Genomic DNA, 20,962 nt, shown 5'->3' on the forward strand with positions numbered 1-20,962 from the left:
GAGGCTTGATTTTCATATGTAGAAACAGCAAAAGGGTTAGTGATCATTATCCAAAAATTGACTGCATGTAAAAAATTATTAAACGTCAGTGCACTAAAATCATTTTTGCATTATTATGATCTTTATAATGTCTAATAACATAACTGTTAAAATTCAATAATATTTAGCAATGAAGAAAATTACCCTGTGCAGATTGTGCATTAAAATTTCAGGGGCAGATTTACAAGCCACTTGCACCTCTTTTACACCGCGGTTGCGTCACTTTTGTGATGCAGCTGTGGTGCAAAGCCAGCGCCATGCTGCGGGGTATTTACAACGTGAGGCATCTGGGAGATGCTTCACGTTGTATAGCACTGTTGAAAACAAAATGCCCACACAGGAGGGTTTATTTCTGGCACTTCAATTGGAAGACATTCCGTAGGAGGGGGCAAGAGCTTAGAGGGAGAGGGGAAGCTTTGCATATTATTTTTGCTAAAAGACCAGGCAGGTTCTCTGAAGCCATAAGAGAGAAGGAGGGGCAGCAGCTTCTGTGGGCAATGTGCAGAAAGCATCTCTGCCATGCATAAAGAATAATGTTTTTCAACTTAAGTTTGAGGTGGCAGGACTAGATAAGGAGGCAATGAAATTTAGTTTGCATTCTTGTGTGATCATGATAAAACAGTACAATAGCTAAAGGAATTGGTAGTTGGTCATTGGATTAATGTTTTCTAGTATTGGACATGACCTACTTGACATGGATTCCCCTAGCTATTTACCTCCTACTAGTCTGTTTGTGCCCAGCTGCCAAAGGGGGTATGGTAAGAACATGGAACTTGTTTCCTCCATTCATCAGAAAAATCTCTTCTACGTCTCTCTTCAGAATGGAAGCAAAATCATTCCTGATGAGCAAATTCCTACATTAATTCCGCACAACCGCGGCACCAGTTCTTCAACCCCTCATTTACCTCTACTCTCGGGTTGCCAGACGCAAAATGAAGACCTACATGATCCTATTTTGTCTTTTACTGCTCAGAACATTTCTTCTCATTACGGCCTCGAGAATTGAAGACCTACACGAACTTGAATGGTCTTTTACTGCGCAGAACAATTATGCTCAATGCTGCTACTTTTTGTTATGTTCAGATTTTGTTTTCTGTGTATGTAATGTTCCCCCGTTGATTATGATCATGGTACGCCTTATGTAAAGCGCTCTGATACCCTGATACCCTAGCTTGGGTCTGGTTTGCGCTCTATAAAACTTTAAAAATAAATAAATAAAATAAATAAATAAAGTATTGTCAACAGGTCACCTGCTTAGGTTACCTACCTACTGTCGAAGGGGGGTAGGAGACTAGCTCTTGGGCAAATTAAGGGTAAGCAAAATTAAGTAATGCACTGTATTTTCACAGGGCAGCTTGTTGTTGTGTGCTCTCTCTCCCTCTCTTGGATAAGGATGAAAGGATGGGTAGAATAGACTGATATTCCCTTATTTGACATTTAAGGGGAACTATATGTTAAATTGTTTTTGTTCCAAATCCCCAGGTGGCAACACAATTATTGGTTATGTTATTACAGCACTACATAAGTCGCAGAGGCATCACAAGTCCCTCATTAGTTAGTCTATGTAATCTAGCTGACAGCCCTTGCTAGAGCTGGTGAAAAGGTTTCTCCCCTGAATATGATATTGCATGGCCCAGATTGTGAAAAGTATGATGAATATGGTTCACAATGCTAGAAAAGAGGCCCAAATGCCCTTAGCACACATTTTTAACAACAAAATGTCCTTATGCTTTTTTTATTGTCTGCCACAAACAAGTTCTGCTTCAAAATTCATGACCTACTAGATTATGTTTAATTTATCAGTTATTCATGTAATATGGGTTTCTGTTACATTCACAGTTTTAAAGTTACCTGCTACACCTATAATATAAGAGCATGGTCATAAAGGGTAAAACATGGTTGTTCTTATGCAAGGAAAATAATTTTAGAGGTGTCTGCAGTTTTGCACAATAGAGAAGGTTCACAAAGTCAAAGCTGTATTGTAATTTCTATGACTTATTAAATTCAAGTTTATTAAAAAATATAGTTGTTGTGAAATTCCTTTTCTTTGAGGTTCCTCAGATGAATAATTTAGGGGCATTTCTGAAATAGAATATCATCCTTTGATTGATTATTTGTATGTTGCGTCTAAAGATTTCTGTTCTGTTTACTAACAGATATATGCTGCCCTACGACCATTGCCAGAGGGGCCCGGACATCAGATCCAGCCTGGGGATTCAGCGCAAGTCCAGCTTGGAGCCTAGGTGAAGGGAACCAGCACTGGCAACTAGGACCGCAGAGAAGGTAGAAGGCCGGAAGCACCGGGTCCATGAAAGTGACATGAAACGTTTACCCCTACCACTGTTGGATAATTCTTGGGTGAAAGATGGGGTCACAAATCAGGACAGAGAACTGATTCTTCACTTTGTTCCTGGTTTTTTGATGCCTAGCTAAGAGAGGCACAGACCTATAACAAGCAGCAAGTTTCTGTGCATCAGGCCTCTGAGATCCGGTCCCCAAGTGAAAGCAAGTCTGCACCTTTGTTTGTTGATAAGCAGGTGCCTGGGCACACTAGGTACAATCTGCGGCCCGACAAAAGAGCAGTGCGCCAGCAGAGCAACACAGGATTCAGGGAAGGACTTGAGTTTAGGGTACAGGTGCTGTGTCTCTGGTGCCTGTTAGATCACAGTAAAGAATACCGGTGCACTGCCTGAGACGCTGGACAGGATTGTTGAGGGTATTTGCCCTGGAGGGTGATTGCCCTATCCTGAAAGAAAGATTTTTTCCTTATCCTGTGCCTTGATTGTTTTTCTGCAAGTTGTGCAGCTCCACCATGGGAGAAGTGAACACTTGGTGAGCAATTAGAGCCTCCGTGTGAGGCTCAGGTGGACACAGGGAGATAACTCCCCTCTGGCTGGTTGTACAGTGGCTTCAATGCCCCAAGCACTTTTTTGGTAGCAATGTACCCCTTTGGTCGTCCCATTTTTTAGGAGGAGCAGCCCTTTGCGGCTCCTCATCCTAATTCCCATGGCCCGGTTTGGTCCTCCTGGTCCCCAAAACAAAGATTGTTTTTGTAACAATTGTTCTATTCGTATTTGGAATACTGTTTTTTCTGCAGGAAAAATATTTTGTGCACATTTTGATAAATACTACTCCCCCCGAACATATCATTGTTACTCTAGCCCTCATAAAGAAGAACACTAGTAGGTCTATCAAGATAATGTTTTTATTTAGACATTGCATCAGACATGTGCTGTTGGCTATTTCTAAGCTGCATACAAAAGCTACTGAAATCCACCAGAACTCAGGGACATGAACTTGGACTGGATGGCTATGGACACTGTTTTCTATCTGGGGCTGGAAGTTCTTATCAGCCCTATGTATAATTGTTGCAATCCTTTTTTCCTGCTACCTCTGTATACAATCTGGCCCAATGATCTGTTCCCTTTGTGCTCCTACCTGTACCTCATGTATAGCAGCTAAACAAAATGTTCAGAATGTAAATGCCTGACTAGCAACTGACCAAGAAATAAGAGAATTTGACATAGGTCGTAACGTTTATGTTTCTTCTACTGCATAGCGATGTCTTCAGCTAATGCTAAAAGGGCTATCTGTGGAAATCGCAGATAATTGCCTTTTTAATTGCCATTTTAGTTGTGGCACCCATTTTGTTAACCATGTGAGTCTGCCATCTTCACTGTTGCCTGCCTTTCTATTCTGCTTGAGTCATCAACTGTAGTTAACTCCTTCAGTACTGAGCCAGAGCACTGTGTAAGCTCAGAAAGGCCTGTAGCTGCTAGAATGCACCTGTTTTAGAATGTACCTGTCAGGCTGTTCCAACTGATGTAAGCAGTTCTGTTTCCCCTCCCACTCTGCTGACAAAGTGATTTCTATCTGTCCATGTTAGTTGATAGCTATTCCTATGTATGCTTCTGCCTTCGATTTGAGTCTCCATGCATATTGTGCAGCAAATAGGGTATTAATGACCCTTGGTTTCTGTATTCCTTGTACTACCTCATACAGTGCCCGAGGGTGTTGTACTGATGTTGTCCCACTCATGAGTGATTAATAAACTTGTTATTTGATATTCCAGCTTCTGTGTCAATCTCTATTTTGTTGGTTTAAGGACCAGTTGACAGATAAGGGTGAACCCCTGAACCTGTGGGCCCCTAAATAGGCTCATTTCCACAATCTCACAGTACTCTATTCATTCAAAATAGCTTTATGTGTTTCATGTCTTTACTTTTTTTCAACCAATTCCAGACGACATTAGCATATAGTGGGCAGAATCAATATTGATGTTGTTGGCTACCACTTCTGTGCTTAGGCAACATGACGCATAGTAAAATTGTGTTCTGATTTGCTGAGAATATAAGACTTTTGATCATACCACAATAATTCTGTGATTTAATAGGAAAATAGTGTATATACACAGTGTGTTTTGGGGTTGAGAAAGAGCACTTTCCGATTCCAATAGGGATGCTGTCCCTTTCCCTATTGATTTTGCTGCCCACTCAGGATTTAGAATAATTTTTCCTTGAGCACTTTTCTGTAATTTCCTATTTGCTGAACAGCCTTCATGGCAATTATTCTGAACCTTTTTCTTTTTTTTTTTTGGGTCTTATCGTGCGCAAACTTAGCCCAATGGGTGTCAAGGCGCCTCATTCCAGAGCCAGCTCATAGCAGAAACCCTGCAGTTCAGCCTGTGTAGGCTCTTGAAAAGCACCACGTTTTCAAGGCCTTTTTAAACAACACTAGAGAGGGTAGAGTCTTGATCTCCATAGGCAAGATGTTCCAGAGCTGGGGGGCAGCGACAGAGAAGGCCCTAGCTCCCCATCTGGTGAGCTTGAAGCGAGGGACAACAAGCTGGAGTAATCCCGAAGAGCAAAGACACCTTGTAGGATGGTAACGGGTAAGCAGGGAACTGATAGCGCCTTTAGGTCCATCCTCGAGAGCTCTGTAGGTCAGACACAGAATTTTAAAGTAAATTCTGTGCTGAATAGGCAGCCAGTGGAGGTCTCTCCTCGCAGTAGTAGCAGAAGAAGCCCTAGAGAGGTCTAGGACAAAACGTGCAGCAGCATTCTGCACGATTTGCAGCCGATGTATAAGGCCCTTGTTGGACTCCATGTAGAGAGAGTTGCAATAATCTAACCTGGAACCAACAAGGGCGACTGCAATCTGCTTACGTGCTTGAAGAGACAGATAGCTGCGAATTCTATTGAGCGTCTTGATCACACCCCAACAGGTTGCAACAGTCTGATTCACCTGAAGAGACATCGAGAGTGAAGTATCAAACACCACACCCAGATTTCTGGCAGATTGAGAGGGAGTGGGGCAGGTGCCGAGAGAGGAAGGCCACCACTCACTCGACCAGACATCTTGGTCCTTTCCAAAGACCAAGACCTCAGTCTTGTCGCCATTTAGCTTCAGGAAGTTGATAACCATCCCGTCTGCAACATGTTGCATACAGGACCTGAAGCTAGAGGCAGATGTTATAACAGAGGACTGAGTGAGTGACACCATAATCTGGGTGTCATCGGCGTATGATACCACCTCCATCCCCTGCGATCTTACAAGCCTAGCAAGGGGGGCCACGTAGATGTTAAACAGGGTCGGACTTAATGCCGACCCCTGTGGCACCCCACATTGCAAAGACTTCGCTGGGGAGAGGTGGTTGCCGAGCATCACTCTCTGTTCCCTATCCAGGAGAAAGGAGTTGAGGAGGCTCAGGGCCGAACCAGTGACACCTGCCTCCCTAAGCCGAGATGTTAAAATGGCAGGAGACAAGGTGTCAAATGCGGCCGTGAGGTCCAATAACACTAGAACAGTAGTTTGTCCAGCATCAACTGTACGTCGGATGTTATCGACTACAAAGGTGAGAGCGGATTCTGTGTTATGATGTTTTCGAAATCCATGTTGGGTGATGTCTAGATACTCAGAGGCCTCAAGAAAAGAAGATAAATGGCGATTCAAATGTGCTTCTAGAATTTTTGCAGGTGCAGGGAGCAGGGAAATGGGTCTAAAATTTTTCAGGAGGCCGGGGTCAAGTGAAGGCTTCTTAAGGAGCGGTTTCACGATGGCCTTCTTCCATACCGATGGAAAAGAGCCTTGGGCAATCGCCTTATTCATCACCTCAAGCAAGGAGGGAAGGAGACTACTCCTACACTCTTAGCTTTTTAAGAGGCAATGGGTCCAATGGAGAAGAGGATTTCATCCTGTCGAGAAGAAGATTCAGTCCTTCCAAAGACAGAGATGGAAAATCCGAAAGAAGGCTAGAAGGGGCTATATCCAGTGACTCAAGAAAGCTTATGCCTGAAGAAATATTTTCGGCCAGGGAGAGACGTTGTACTTCTAAAGAAGTATGAATATCAGAAATTTTTTATGAAAAAAGTCTGCAATGTCGTCACAGAGACGTTGAGAACTGACTACGTGAATGTTGTAATAAAAACTTTACATTTATTCTGCTGATCTAGGACTCATTTATTGATTGGGCTCTTTATCTAATTGTATTTGTGATAATTCTGATGTATTGGGAGGTGCTTTATTTTGGAGATGCATTGCTTTATGAAATTGAGGTTTAACACCATCTACAATTCATCGAACTGTGGGTGTTATGTTGAGGTAGAGTTCTGGGGTGTCAGGATTTTGGACCCTCCCCCCACACACACACATAGTCACAATGGAAATCCTTGTAAGGTGTACTTCATGTAAGTATTTCAATCAGCTAGTGCAGTTACCCAGTCACATCAAGAGCTAAATTGCAACTTTGTGCCATCCCTTTGGGTTAATATGCAGAAAGTTCGATCTGTATTGTGTCAATGGTAAAGTGACTAATGAAAAGTTCTCGTGAAGCAACATACCTTATAGAAAACTATTATATATCAAATTGTTAAACAACCCATACAAAAAAACTGGCAAGAGTGGCATGACCATAAACACACTTTAATGTGCAGGGTGAGGAAAGAAAGAAATATCAAAACAATTCAATGTCTTTAATACTCCCTAAACCACAGCTTTTTCATCCTAAGACTTAAAGGGCCGGATGTAGGTCGGCAAATACCGGTCGGGACCGGTATTTGCAAATGGAGATGTAGGGGCCTTATTTACCATGTAATACTATTGCATGGTAAATAACAAATTCTAGTGTACATGCACATCTGTGCATGTATACCTGTGCCGATTGTGGAGATGAAGGGGCCTTAAAATATACAGAATCGGTATATTAACCGATTCGGTAAATTTACCGATTCTGTAAAATACCGAATCGGTGAATTTACCGAATCGGTAAATACAGATGTAGGTGGCACTTCAAACAGTGCCACAGGCCATTACCGATTCGTTATTTACCATGTAATACTATTGCATGGTAAATAACGAATTCTAGTGTACATGCACATCTGTGCATGTATACCTGTGCCAATTACCGATTTGCCAAGGGGGAAAGGGTGTCACTTTGACACCCTGTTGCACCACTATTACTGGCTTGTGTGCCATGTGACACACATACATGCCCTTATGTATGTGTGTCACATGGCACACAAGCCAGTAACAGGGGTGCAACAGGGTGTCAAAGTGACACCCTGTCCCCCTTGGCAAATCGGTAATTTTACCAATTCGGTAATTACCAAATCGGTATTTGCCATTGATTCCTATAGGCTTCAAGGCCCATAGGAATCAATGACACATACCGATTCAGTAATTACAGAATCGGTAAATACCGAAACCTACCGATTCGGTATTTTCTACAGAATAATTACCAACATTAGATTTACCGATTCATGAATACCGAATCGGTAAAATTCGGTATTTATGAATCAGTAAATCTAATTTACCTACATCGGGCCCATAGTTGCCAATTATGGGCTTCAGGGTGCGAATCCCCACATCTACTGCTCAAACAAACCGTCACTTATTGAAAAGGCATTGATACATCTTTTTCACATAGTAGACTTTAAGTCCTGCTGAAAGTTTCACAGCGCAACATTTGTTGCTTATTTTCAACATACTAAGAAATGTTGTGCCATAGCCAACTTCTTAAAGCTCTCCGTAGAGATCATTACATCCACCAGTGAGTACCATGAAACATAAGCTCACCTAACTGGCAATTTTTATGTAGTTTATCTTGGACGCAAAATTGTGTTTCCATATTAGAATCCTTTGTCCTTATATAACAAATCATTGGTTTCTAGGAGTTCTTTACATTATTTGAGTCAAAAGAACCAACTGGACAAATGCAATCTAAATTGAAAAATGTTACAAAGAATCAATGTTCGTGCTAATTGAGCACTGTTTTTATGTTTGGAGTATGCCAGATAGCTTATTCCAGATCGAGTCTATAGTTTCCATCCTGTCAGGGTGTCATTGCTCTGAACACGTAATTTATTAATATGAGCCCTATACATTTCAGTGATAGATGTGAGATAACATGCTTGTTCACGACTGCTATTTTATCAGAACCGATGGAGGAACAAGTGTGAGTCTAAGGGCGATATGTATCATGCCTGTTTGCGAACGCATTTTCGCAAAATGGTATGTATCACCCAAATCTGCATGCAAAATAAGAAATCGCAAAATTTGCGATTCCTTATTTTGCGATTCCATTTAAGGAATCGCAAATTTTGCGATTCCTTAAATGCAATGTAAGAAGCCCAAAAAATTTGCTAAATGGCCTTAAGGAATCGCAAATTACCACCAACTTCTAGTTGGTGGTAAGTTGCGATTTACTTGAAAAATGCACATTTCGGCATTTTTCAAAGTGCCATGTGACGCACATACATGCCCTTAGGGCATGTATGTGCGCCACATGTGCACCCATGCATATTTCAGGGGTGCAACAGGGTGTCCTTTGGACACCCCTGCACCCTTGAAATTATTCTCAATTTGCGATTAGCAAATTGCGAATCGCAAATTGCGAATTGCAAATTGAGAATAACTTCTCATTCATTCCTATGGGCCTCCGGGCCCATAGAAATGAAAGGGAAAGTATTCCTTAATTGCGAATTCGCAATTTGCAAATTCGCAATTAAGGAATATCAAGAAATCGCTAAAAAAATGCAAGTTTCTTGATACATACCAATTAGCGATTCTGAAATAGCGATTTCTTAAAAATCGCTATTACAGAATCGCTAATTGGTACCTTGATACATATGGCCCTAAGTCCCTACAGTGAGGTGGTGACAGACTGCTAATGAACGTGCTCTCCTAGCTATGACGTCAGAGATGCAAAAAGTGATGGTCTCACCGTTTGGGCATCTACATATATACAGGGAATTATATAGGTGTTCACCAGTTACAGCAGATGTTGCAGGTGCATCTCATGATAAAGTAATATTTGATCTTGTGCAATATAAACAATCTACATTTTGCTGTAAACAGTTGTCTCTCAGTAATCAAAGTATTTTCCAACCTTTCATTATACACACTTATTAGTAGATATATGAACTTTTGCCCTCCAAATTGTTTTACAACAACCACCAGTAGTTCTGATGTGAAATAGTTTTGCAAAGTGGTTACCCCATCAACAGTACAACACTCTAGGACCCACTTTTCTCAACAAAAAGACCCAAGGTATGCTTTACCTTGTTTCAAAAGCAGTTTCATTTTAAGCCTTGATGGTTTAAGCAGTGTCTAATACTGTCCCTATATTGCAGACCTATCCGTAAGTTGACTCTCGGTCAGTTATTATTTTCAATTTCTTGTCTGTAATCATTAAATATGTTGCATAAGAATCTGTGTATACCACTGCGCCACATGACTGTGGACCTCAAAGCTATGCATTGAAATCAATGTGCACCTTCTTCTGATGCTGAATGCGCTAGTTATGATAAAAAAATGTTTCTTACATTCTTTGACCTGGGCATGCGTTTAAATATCATCATTCTGAAGTACGGTACTGATGATGACACTGTCTGTTTGCACAGTCACAGATCAATCAATGTTAAATAAAACTTCTTATTCAGTTTCTTCTTTACCTGTCTCATACATGAATCAACCTATGAGACGTAGAGATTCCAGTGGGCCTCCTTCTCATTTCTCTCCCTGCCTGAGCCAAAGTACATCTTCTTTTCACTCATGCAAAGCCTTATTTATGTACCAAGAATCATTCTAGTACATTTCTCTCTTCCTCGTCCAAGTCCTTACTAATCAGAGGTGAGGGCACCTTACAGATATTGATGAATCACAGATACAATATTGAAATCAAAAATATTGTGTAACACGTATATATTGTGCCAAAAATATTGTGTACAAAAATATTGTCCCCCTATCCTTATAATGGAAAGTTCACAAATATTGGGCGAAAAACTATAATTTCAAACTAATATAAATAAAAAACATATAACAATATTGTTTTTAATATATACAAAGTTTAAATTAGTAAATCCTAAATATTTTAATAAATACTATGACTATGTTAATTAAAACATCTAACTAATATTTAATACAATACCGTAAATAAATATATAAAGAATCTTAAAGAATCACACTTATATATGTGTGTGTATCTTTATATATGTATATCTATATATATATATATATATATATATATATACACACATATATATCATATATTTATAATGTAACACTATTATTAAAATATATATTTTACATTAAATTACATTTTTGTTTCATTTTTCACATTCACTACTATAAAAAGCACTACCTATATATACACACATATATATATGCATATATACATACATATAAATATATGTATACATAAACACATATATCTGTGCATGAAACATTAAAATATGAACAATTCAATGTCAAAACATTAAATAAATGACCAAACAAATAAAGTGTAAAAAGTAAAATATACCTTTATAAAAATGTTAAAACAAATAAAAATGTACCCAAACAATATAAGATTCAAATTATAAATATATATTAATAATAACTATATTTAGCCAATATTAGGAACTGTATTGGAGTCTGGGAGTAATAGATATACTATTACCTCCCCAGTTTATGGAACATTGAAGAAAGTGTAGGACTACAGAGGGGTTACATTTATTATTTGAACTCCAAACAGCGCAATAGTAGGGAAAGTGTTGGACTTCAGAGGGGTATGATTTACTATTCCGACTCAAGTCTATGCAACAGTAGGGAAAGGGCTGGACTTCGGAGGGGTAACATTTACTATTCCCACTCCTGTCTAAGCAACTGTCGGGAAACCATTAGATTTTTTTTCGAGAGTTTACATTTACTATTCCCACTCCAATTAGCAGGACAGTAGTGAAAGTATTGGACTTCAGAAGGATTACATTTACTATTCCCACTCCAAGCCGCACAGCAGTAAGGAACATGATGGACTTTGCAGTGGTTAGATTTACTATTCCCACTCCAAACGATGCAATATTAGAAAAAGTGTTGGACTTCAGAGGGGATATATTTACTATTCCCATTCCAGTATGTGTAAAAGTAGGGAAATTGTTGGACTAAGGAGAGGTGATATTTACTATTTCCCATCCAGTCTGTGCAACAGGAGGGAAAGCGTTGGACTTTGGAGGTGTTACATTTACTATTCCCACAAGGATCTGTGCACCAGTAGGGAAAGTGTTGGACTTCGGAGTAGTCAAAAACTAAAAAACAAAAAATGTAAAAAATGAATAAACAATGTTATAAATAAAATTCAATAAAAATAATTCCTATTTAATTATTACTTAATTAACTTGAAACCTAAACCCCTATAAACCTAGCAAACCACACCTAAAATACAACTAAAATAAATAAGTATAACACAATTTACATAATTGATAATTAATTACATAATTACCAATGAATAAATAAGTGTTAATTATCATTGCCTAATTAACTTTCCAACCTATAACCCTACATACCCAGCAGCTCACAGCACCTCCACCACGGGTTCAATCTCATAATCAGGCCCTAAGTCAACTGACCATCACAATTTAAGAACTGGAATGAGGAAGATGGAGGTCCTAATAATGGAATTACCAGTGAGTAATCAAACATTACCTCCTCATCCACTTCCTAGTCACAGTTCTTTCTAAAATTAGAAAATACGTAAAGAGACTTATGCTCCATTCAAATAAAATTGCAGCGCTTAGTGGTCAGCACGCGTATCAAAGAAATCAAAAGAATAAGGGAATCCACAACTACCAGATAACCTGGAACAATAACAAATGAATACCAAAACTCACTTCCCTTACTAATGCCCATCCCCAGATGGGAGGAGAATACCAACCAGGAGCAACACCAGCTAATGGGCTGTAAAGGGCTAGCATACCAGGCACACAGAATACAGTCAACGTTTGAGGAGAGCGCCCCAAAACCTCCAAAGAGCTTGACACATTAGGGAGGAACTTTAAGACAAGTTGAAGCCACTGACTACTATTAGATGCATTCAGCTAAAAGTGAATTAATAAAAGCTGACCGAAAAGCAGTAACACTCATGCTGACTCAAGCCAGTAATTGAATGTTTTGAGAGACAGCAAGGTGGTGAAGTCCAGGACATGGAACTGGAAAAAACCCTGAAGAGGAGGGAAAAGATCAAAATATACCACAATATTTACTGTTAAAACTGGAAGAAGTAGTAGACACTGGGAACAATCTCTGGAACCTGGAGGATAAGAATGACATTGTGAAAATATGAGGAGGACAAACAAGGACCTCTAGCCTACCCATAAAATGAGTCAGAAGAGAAAGTCACCAGCACCAGAAATGTAAGACCCACAGGCACAGGACTGTATTCAAGGGAATTGTGCAGATAAAACAGCCCCATGACAGAATCTACAAAGGAGTAGGAGACTGTATTTGATTATAGTGCCTGCACAACCCTTGCAACAGATGGGGGTAGAGGAAAACAGTCAAATGAACTTTGTCGAAAGAAATAAGGAAGGTGTTAAAACCTGCCCACTGGACTCAAAGGATTAAGAGTTGAAACTAAAAAAAGAAGAACCAAATAAACCAAACAAGATTGAAACACAGTTTCAAGAATATATCCCAGGGAACACAGTAAGAACTTGCGTATTCCAGAGAAAACCAAGCAACAAACTAGTATCAGGATGACAAGCAGGATGAATCCCTATAGCCACACCCTGTGACAAGTCTATGCTGAAAGGCCTCAGTCACAAAACATCCAGACTGAACACTAAGGCTCCTGGAAGTGAATAGAAAGATGAGTAGAAGGGGAAGAATGGGGGCAAAAAACAAAATCCACCATCATGAACTAATTGTTGGGTGCACAGCATTGGAACAATGCATCCAGAACCACAAAGGAATTATCAAATATATATTACCAATTTTCCCTAATTTTGAGTCCATCCTCGATGCAGAAATGAGAGAAAGAGAAAAGGTGTAAAGAAGGCCAAGGAGCTCATAGGGCAATCAGCCTCCGAAAGTTAAGACACAAAGTTGAACTTACAACAGGGTCTGGTATCGATGCTCAACAAGAGTAGCAGCATTATTCAGGTCCAGAATGGGGAACCGAAGGGCATATTTACAATTCCCTATCACCACAGGAATGTGTCTTTTCACAACTTTGGGGTGACGATAGGTACTTCGTCTTACTTACAAGGCAGTATTAAGCCACTTTATGTGGGCTAACGCTGCCTTGTAAATCATGCACCCTTTCACGCTATACTTAGCATGAAAGGGGAGGAAAATGGGAGAAGCACTTTCCTGTTGCTGGCGTGCTGTTAATCAGAGTGGGAGTTTGCAGTGATTGAAGGACTGTAAAATTAAAGCGCCGAAGCCGCCTCAGCGCTTCAGATTGGAAAAGCGCATTTTGGCAGCGCTCTTTGAAAATTCCTGGCAGCGCATTTTGGCAGCGCTCTCTTCAACTACAGCTCGCGTTTCCCGCTTCGCGGGAAACACTCGCCTGGGTGTGCCGGTGGAAGGCAGGTCAGACACAAACTACATTGACCAGAAGCCTCGACGGACAGGACCAGTCCCTGCCACGCCCCCCTCACCTGGCTTCATTAACTCCAGAAGTCTGCAAAGAGGTGGAGAAGCACTTTCCTGTTGCTGGCGTGCTGTTAATCAGAGTGGGAGTTTGCAGTGATTGAAGGACTGTAAAATTAAAGCGCCGAAGCCGCCTCAGCGCTTCAGATTGGAAAAGCGCATTTTGGCAGCGCTCTTTGAAAATTCCTGGCAGCGCATTTTGGCAGCGCTCTCTTCAACTACAGCTCGCGTTTCCCGCTTCGCGGGAAACACTCGCCTGGGTGTGCCGGTGGAAGGCAGGTCAGACACAAACTACATTGACCAGAAGCCTCGACGGACAGGACCAGTACCTGCCACGCCCCCCTCACCTGGCTTCATTAACTTCAGAAGATCCCGCATCGCGGGACGCGCGCGGGTGACGCCGGGCTAAGCCCGGGCAAAGGGCGGGCCCTCTGTGGCCCTCAGTGGCCGAGGTAGGCTGGGCTGGGCCCGGTTACTTACATTGACTGCGTTATTTTAATTGTGTGTCATCGAGACTATTTGATATTCGCTGGACGGTCAGAGGAAGAGTTACCTATTGAAACTGTGCCGTCATCTTCTTGAACTGTTTATTTTGTCAGTCTCTATTGGATCTCCTGGATTATATGTTTTATTGTGGAGTATTATCCTAATATCTTATATTAACTCTTCTGGAAGTTCAGCATCTTTTGTACCACTAGTTTGTGAGTTAACCTTATAAAAGATGTTTAAAAAACTGCGTTCTGGGAGGGAAGTAGGAGGCACATTAGCCTCACAAAAAGAGCCTGTTCGTATAAGAAACAAATCTGTTAATAACCCCCCACTGAAGGGTCAATGCCAACTATTTGATCTCTGGGATTTGCCGACCCTCAAGAACGCTAATCTGTCCATGAATAAAGCCACTGGTGTTACGGCCCAGGAGGTCTATACTCCTGTTTTACGTCTCCCCCGCCCATTTTGGTGCAGCCCTCAGTCTTACAATCTGCACTAGCGGTGTCTCCTCCTCTTGTTCATGCTGAAGGGAAGGGAGAAAGTAAGGTTGATCTTGCTGGACCTGAAGGGGATCCCACGAATTATCCACTGCTGTCTCATACTCCGCAGAATGATAGGTCGGGTGGTGGCTTGTTATTACTATCCACCGACCCTGCACTCTGTGGTCGGTATGTAAATATAGCTAAAGTGGAAACTCAGGCCCCTATTAGATCGTCGGGGGGTGCGACTCCTTCTGGGCTTATGTTGTATAGTAGTACCCCCTCTTTAAATGGTCAGGATACGTCTAATCTGTTAGATGCTTCTGGGTCTTTGGGTCTTAATCTATCGGGTATATGCCATCCTCAGGAGGCGTGTGAAAAACCTATTTCTGAATCCATGATTGCCTTGGAACAATTATTATCCTCGATTTTAGCCCTATTGGGGAAATTTGTTGGCAGCTCAGATTGCATCTTGGACTCAGTTACCCAAATTTTGAAGGCTCTGTTACAAAAATCATCTGATATGAGAGGTGTTTTTCCTTCTATGACCGAACACAGTCAGCCAGTGGGAGAAATAAATGCCCCTTTAGAAGTCGCTAACACGAAGGATGTGGCGGCATCTCTGCAAATACACACTGTAGCTATCCCCTTAACTGCAGTGCCAAATTGTATTAAGAACTCAGTTTTAGAGATTGAGGAAGAAAACAAATCCATCTCTGGGTCTAAAGGGGTTCAAGACCTATTTCCCATTTTTACGTCTGAGAATAGAAAAGACGCGAATGATACTAAACAAGAGGTAAAGGTAAAAATTGCCAAACATGGAAACAATAAAGGGAATAAAAAGAAACCAATTCGAAAGCATAGGAAGAAAAGGCAGCGTCGAATAATTTTCCAAAATTGTTCGGCCGAAGTGGAGAATGAAGTAGTGGACTTGGAACTCTGCTCATTATCCGCAAAGGCGGATGTTGAGTGGAACTCCTTCATTCCTTCACCTTTAAAAGGTGATAGTGAACCGTGTCCATCAACATCTCTGGAAGTTTTGTCACAAATAGTGGGTCATTTTCCAAGTCAGACTCTACCGCCTGTGAGTGGAGACCCAAATTATTGTCCATCTGGGCCTCTTAACCGCTTGGCTCCTCCTTTCTCTATAGTTCTAGAGACTGATGATGGCCTTATAGCGGATCACCCCCAAATAACATTAAAAGCTCCAGTGGACACTCTTGTTTTAGACTTTCTTCCTCTATTTGATGTGGACCTTCCCTTAAACAGAGCCTGGCTACTTAAGCGCTTTAGTGAGAGTGAAAGTCTCCACCATATCCAAACTAGGGACATTGAGTTGGTCACCCTGTTTGGTGAAGTCAAGGTCTCCAGTATAAGGGTTACATTTTATTCACCTATTATTGTAAACCTGATACTGCAGCAAGCTGAGTTCTTCCAACGTACAGGTATTGATATTCTCCCGATCTGTAACCTGGGAAATATTAATCACTCCTTTGGGGAGGTACCTGGAAGAGATAAGATTAAGGGGGTAGCCTCTTCCCTTGAGGATCTGAAGATTCGGGTCTCTAAGGGAAAACGCTCGGTCCTGCAAGTGAAGCCACTTCTGCTAACGCAGACTGCCTCCCTTATAGAGGATAACGATCGGTGGAACTGGCTGCATAGTGCCTTAACTACAAAAACTAAAGATAACCCCAGATTGTTTCAGCATCTTTAACACCTCGCTGAAAATTATTTCCTGGAACGCGTCAGGGATTCATAGCAGCCCAGAGAATTTTGGACTCCTTTTTTCGTTAGGAGCTAATGTGATTTGTTTACAGGAAACTTGGTGTGTCAATATGTTGAATGTTTCTAAGGACTATTATGTCTTGGAAGTGCCTGCTGCCCCTTCCAAGAAAGGGCACGCTAGGGGGGGAATCGCCTGTTTATTATCTAATAAATTTCAATGGAGATTCTCCCATTATATTGATTCCAGTAAACTTTTCCATGCTATAACTATTGAAAACCTGTTTAATGTTGCCATAAAGGCCCCCATCGTGATTTTAAATGTGTATATTCCTCCAGAAGAGCGTTTTAATGTGTTAATGAAGCAGGTATTTCGTTATGTAGATCAAATTAAAAATGTTCCATTTCCCCCGGAAGTCATGATTGTGGGCGATTTGAATTGCAAGATTTCTAACGTTAGTCTGGAGCTCTTTAGGAATAAGTCTAAAGAAGAGGCGTATTTTGTTCCTCAAGCTCTCTTTCCTGAAAAGTCAGTGACAAATAAAAGAGGGAAGATCCTGTTAAAAGAATTACTGGCTGTCGATGGGCTTATATTAAATGGGAGATTCCCGTCGGACGTTCCTGCAAAATTCACTCATAAGTCTCCCTTTGGGTCTTCCATCTTGGACTATGTCATTGCTGACTATGGCCTGTTTCCATTTATTCTTGACCTTTAGACTATACCTACCCCTCTGAGTGACCATACCATACTATTTGTAACTATTTCCTTAAATTCCCTGCCTACTGCACCGTGGTCCCTTAAGGGCAGTGATCCTGCCTTTCATGTTTCATCGGGAAGGTGCTTTTGGAACTCCTCAGCCATCAATGGGGTGCAGGACCTTTTATCCGATACCCTTTTAGTTTTAAATGAGTGGCGTGGAAATGAAATAGTATACTTTGAAGAATTTTTGCGGAAGATTATTTCTTGCGCTAATAAATCTTGAAGATCGAGAAGAGGGGTTGCAGTTCCCAGTACATTGTGTATCCTAAATAAAGAAATTAACAATTTAGTCCGGGAACAATACTTAGATCGAGGTACGGAACGTGGAAAAGAGATCTCCAGGCTAAAAAGAAAGAGAAGTAGACTTAAGTCAAAAATAAAAAAGGGCAAGGAAGACAATGTCTGGATTGACTTAAGGGAATCTGTTGCTCATGGTAGGATCAGAGATTTCTGGGCAATAATTGGTAAGGGGTGTGGGTCTAGATTAAGCCCCTCCCCTATCCCTATAGCGGAAGAGGTATGGACCACTTATATTCGGGACCTTTATGCAGGGAATTGTACCTCTGATACTATCGCCTTTGATGATACTTTAGGTGATGATATCACTATCGGTTTGACTGCGGATGGCCTTATGAACTATCCTTCTGAAAAGGAAATTGAGATGGCCATAAAAAATATGCGTGTCTCCGGGGCAATGGGCCCAGATGAACTCCCCATGACGGTCCTCAAACAGGATCCTGTAAGGTGGAGTAAAATCCTGTACCCCTTGTATAAAGCATGTTTTATGTCTAAAATGGTACCTGCCTCTTGGAGGGGGAGTATCCTGGTCCCCATTTTTAAGAAGGGAACTAGGGATTGCCCAAGTAATTATCGTTTGATTGCTCTCCTCGATTCAATCGGAAAGGTTTTTGCGAAATGTCTTTTAGGATCCCTCTCCGCTTGGGTTGAGGAGAACAACATCCTGCCGCTTGAACAGACTGGCTTCCGCAGGAACCACGGAACGTTGGATAATCTTACCGCTCTTCATGTGGTCACGGATAAATATGTACAGGTGAGGCGGGGGGCAGTGTATGCAGCTTTTATAGATTTCTCCACAGCATTCGACAAAGTGGACCGTGGAATGCTGTGGAGAAAATTGGCTGCGCTTGGCCTCCCGTCTTATCTGTTGGAGTTGGTGCGGGCTCTCCATACAGAGACTTGGTGTAGGGTCCTGCTCGGGGGTGAAGGGGGGCTATCTGACCCAATTCCATCGGGTAATGGCCTTAAACAAGGCTGTTTATTAGCTCCCCTTTTGTTCTCCTTATATACGGCTGACCTGCCCGCCGCTTTATCTGCCACAGAGGGCATCGCCCCATTGGTGGGGGGGACCCCAATATCTTGCTTGATGTACGCCAATGATGTCCTTATTCTTGATTTAACCCCTAAAGGACTCTCAAATCGGCTACATGCTCTCCATAGTTATGCTGTGGCTCATTGCATGAAGATTAACATAACCAAAAGTAAAGTCATGTGTATAGTAGGCAAGAAGAGGTGTCGAGCTGCAGATTTCGGTTGGTTTATCGGGGGCAAAAATTGGAGGTTGTAAAGTCTTATATTTTTTTGGGGAAAATCGTTACGGCTAATTTGAGTGAGAAGCTGCATATAGAGCATTGCTCTCGCAAAGCTCTAGCCCATGGCAAAGGTTTAAACTCACTATACCATGCAACGGGGAAACGGCACTTTCCGATTTTATTGGAAGTGTACAGATCTAAAATCCCCGCAACAATTCTCTATGGCATTGAGTTAATAGAGGTGAAAAAGTGGGACTTTTGCCATAAGATTGAGGGGAAACTCTTAAGATCGCTTTCTTCCCTAAATACTGCTTGCTCTCTGGCCGCCTGCAGGCTCGACTTTGGTCTAAGGAGCAGTTGGGTACAAGGACTATGTGCCCTAGTAAGATGGGTGGCCTGTCTTGCGAGAGCGGAAGTTGGGACATTGAGAGTTCTCCTTAAAAGTGAATTATTGGGTAATTTCAAAGAGTTTTCTCAACTTGTTTGTAATTTTAGAAAAGCCGTAACTCTTTTAAAATTAGATGAAACTACTCTTTTTGTGTACTCCCCTTTACAGTTAAAACTTGTTTTAAAAGCAGCCTCTTGGGACCTTTGCTTTCAATCGGATAAAAAGTTAATTCGTGGAAAAAGGAATGTAGATATCCTTTCTGACACCTATCTGATGAAGCATCCACAACCTTATGTGTGTTGGTCCCTTCCTCACGGTATTCGTAGATTTTGGTTCCTGCTACGTTACGACCTAATACCACTAAATCTCTTGTTATCTAAATGGTATGGTTCCTCCTCTTTGTGCAATCTATGTAATTTGAATACTCAGGACTGTATGCATGTTTTACTGATTTGCCCGGCGCTATGTAAATTGCGCTCTAGATGGATAAAAGTTATTTGTCTCCGTCTGGGCATTCTCACTTTGAATGATTTTCTTCATGCACTTTATTGTCCCCCCAATGAAATGTTCTGCTTCCACATTTTTAAATTTTTTAAAGGTTTTTTAGCTATTTATTATTAATCCATGGAGATGCTTCTTGACTTGCCAATTTTCTACAGTTCTGTTGTGTATGTTAGCTTGTATTCAATTTAGGTATTTTTAGGGCAGACTTTGTTTGTATAATGCATTGTATTGTTTGTATTTCTGTACATTTTATGTGGCCCTCGGCTGAGAGCCAAAACATAATAAACAATTTGATGATGATTTATGGGGAGGAAAATGGGTGTTGCGATCGGCGTTCCACTGCAAACCCATTGATTTTAAATGCTGCCCTATATTTACAAGGGTGGCGTGAATATGGGGCAGCACCAAGACCAAGGAAATGTTTACTTTCTTCTTATTCTTGTTGTTTCCATGTGTGCTGCATTGTGCAGCACACATGGAAAAAGCAAAACGCTATTGATTGTTTATGTGCAGGAAGGTGTCCCTTCCTGTACATAAACAATCATTTAAAAATGACGATTTGCAACTTCTATGTGTGCTGCATTAAGCAGCACATATAGATGTTACAAAATGTAGGGACACCTACCTGCACAGAAACAATCTTCCCCTGCAAAGCAGACACCCTTACAATATAGTGCCAGGGTGCCCGCATTGGCGCTAGGCAGCTAAATTTAGTTCCAGCGCAGGGGAAAACACACCATATTGTTGTAAATATTGTGCAGCCCTGCATTTCAGAAGTGGCAGAGCGCAGCATTAAGCTAATAAGGCCAACGGCGCGCTCTGCACTTCTATTGTAAATATGCCCCTAGTGTTTTTATTCAACCAAATGGCCGCAGGATATGTGAAAAAGAAGGCTGAGCAAGGAAAGTCCCCCAGGCAGCTATGCATACAGTAGACCTGCACAGTGAGCAAGAAAAACAGGAAGACTGCCAAGTGAAAAAACTCAGACTGCCACTTCAGTAAAATGCCCTGTTCTGGAGTATCCCAAATTGAAGAAGTATTTCCAGGCAGGGAACTTGGAAAAGTACTTACTTAACCAAAAAGCCCAGATTGAGAAGACAATAAGAGCATATTCAAATACTAGGAG

This window comes from Lissotriton helveticus, chromosome 3_1, assembly GCF_964261635.1.
Source record: "Lissotriton helveticus chromosome 3_1, aLisHel1.1, whole genome shotgun sequence".
In the NCBI taxonomy this organism is placed as follows: domain Eukaryota; kingdom Metazoa; phylum Chordata; class Amphibia; order Caudata; family Salamandridae; genus Lissotriton; species Lissotriton helveticus.